Source organism: Notothenia rossii (assembly GCF_949606895.1).
Source record: "Notothenia rossii genome assembly, chromosome: 3".
Taxonomy (NCBI): Eukaryota; Metazoa; Chordata; class Actinopteri; order Perciformes; family Nototheniidae; genus Notothenia; species Notothenia rossii.
In genome coordinates, this window is record NC_136901.1 from 87,453,062 (window position 1) to 87,455,461 (window position 2,400).

General features: G+C 41.0%; 1 long non-coding RNA gene across 1 annotated transcript in view; it reads left to right on the forward strand.

Annotated features, from left to right (window-relative positions):
- Window positions 1-2,400, forward strand: part of LOC307030978 — a 30,533-nt gene continuing 28,133 nt past the window's right edge. Inside the window, exon 1 of the long non-coding RNA XR_013805842.1 lies at window positions 1-198. This is a non-coding gene — a long non-coding RNA (uncharacterized lncRNA). The remainder of the gene's footprint in view (window positions 199-2,400) is intronic.

The following is a 2,400-nucleotide window of genomic DNA, read 5'->3' on the forward strand; positions in this document are numbered from 1 at the left end:
TCGGCTTACAAAAATGCGTAATCCCTGCTGCACTTTATTACTTACAACGCAGTGGTTCATCATCCAAAAAGGCTATTTTTGTATATGAGTAAAAAATAAACGTTATTTTCCCTTTTTGGAGGCAAAACATCCAAGAAACAGGAGGCCCGTTGAAGTCGAAGTGGGCGGATACTGCCGGCAGCAGTCAGTCAAATCCAGGTCAGTGGTGGTGTGGGGGTGGGGGTATGTGTGTGTGGGTATGTGTGTGTACGTGTGTTGCGGGGGGGGGGGGGGGGGGGGGCTTGTATTATACACTGGACGAACGATGTGACCGAATTGAGAGAGTTTCCATGCAAGCAACAGGATCTGACCAAGATAAGCCTCTTGGGAGTCGTGCGGTCATCTCTCTCAGGGCAGATTAAGTACACACACACACGCACACACAATTCTCTCTTTATCTACTGTACACACACACACATTGGTCTACATGTCCGTCTGTCGGTTATTTCTCTGTTTAATTCCCAGGATGGCGCCTCGTGCAGAGAAGAAGAACTTTGGGGATTTTCTGGTTGTTCTGAGCCTTTAAGGTCTTTGTGGAAATGCAGTCTCCTCAGTGCCCCCCCATCCTCCTACACATCTGTTTGTCATTTACATGCTGGGTCTAAGTTCAGTATGAGACGGGGGAGGGTGGGTGGGTGTTGGAAAGCGAAGGGGGGGATCTGAAACATCTTTAGTCCTCCACATGTTTCTCCTCCCTTTAAATAAAGACTTAGTTTCCAATATGTGAGAACCAACATTTAAAACATGGACGCCCACTCTTCTTGAAAAAGCGTAGATTTACAGCAATTGAGCGTGGCTTTTAAAAGGTGAAAGCTAATGTAAGACCCGTCGTTGACAAATAATTACACATCTGCAGTCTGGTAACCTTGATACTTTCAAGTATTTATAATATATAATCATTATCAGTGTGGAAAAAGAAAGGAATCAATCCACTTTATTTCCGATTGTTTGTCATAATTTCAATTAAAGATTTTAAAATGATCTTTCAGATCATTAAAAATATGAGTTAACTTGTCGTAATGAAATGTACCATTCACTAAAAGCTTCTGTTGTTATCCTTTTAACAGGTTTGTATCTCCAGTTCACTTTGATAATGTTAGTGAATGATGCATTTATCATAAAAGATACATTGATTTATAATTTACATCAAAAATCTTAATCTGTATTGTGGTTGAAATATACAGGAGCATACAATAAAAATACTCATGTAAAGCTCAAATACGTTATATGTTCTTACTTAAATTAAATCACTGAGAACTGTGGTAGATGTATTGCTCGTGATCGTTATTGAGCAGTACACTTTGATTTTCTTAATAACTCCTTGATTTCAGACAGAGATAGACACAAGATTGTGAGCGTCAATTTTGTTGGCAGTAATTGTAAGCTTTAAATAATTGAGTTTATTCGATGACTTGGTTGACACTTTGTCTTCACATACATTTTTTAGCTTGTCGAGCCGACACGTTTTAACTAAATACAAAACAATGAGAAGTAGTTAAATCGATCGATCAATGTTTATTTATATAGCCCAATATCACAAATGTTACATTTGTCTCAGTGGACTTCACAGTTTGTACAGAATATCAGTATGACAATAGGACACCCTCTGTCCTTAGACCCTCACATCGTACAAGGAAACACTTCCAGAGAAAACCCACAGTTTAAAGGGGAACATGGGAGAAACCTCAGGGAGAGCAACAGAGGAGGGATCCCTCTCCCAGGACGGACAGACGTGCAAATTGTGTGTAAATTGAAAAGATAATACATTTACAACATAGGTAGTCCAAATGTTTGGAAATGCATGTGTGTATAATAGGAAGATGAATCCACGAGTATATCCATCCAGGACTTATGATCCACGACCACAGCCACGACTCAAGATCCAGGACTCGCAATCCATGACACAGGACCGCAGGATCATCCATGACTCCGGATCCCGGCGTATATAGACACCAAAAAGAAAGACATTTGGGGAAGCTGGGTTAATCGGAACATGAGAGTACACAGGTATAGACAGAGAGAAGGAAGAAGTAAGATTTCCCCCGACAAACTAAGCCTATATCAGCAAATCTAGGGGCTGAATCTAATCAGCCCTAACTATAAGCTTTATCAAAAAGGAAGGTCTTAAGCGCACTCTTAAAAACGGATAGGGTGTCTGCCGTCCGAACACAAACTGGAAGCTGATTCCACAAAAGTGGAGCTTGATAAGAAAAGGCTCTGGCTCCCATTGTACTTTTAGAGGAACAACCAACAACCCTGCATTCTTGGGACGCAATGCCCTAGTAGGACAATAGGGTATAATGAGTTATTTAAGGTAAGATGGCGCCTGCCCATTAAGGGCTAGGTAGGCGAGAAGAAGAA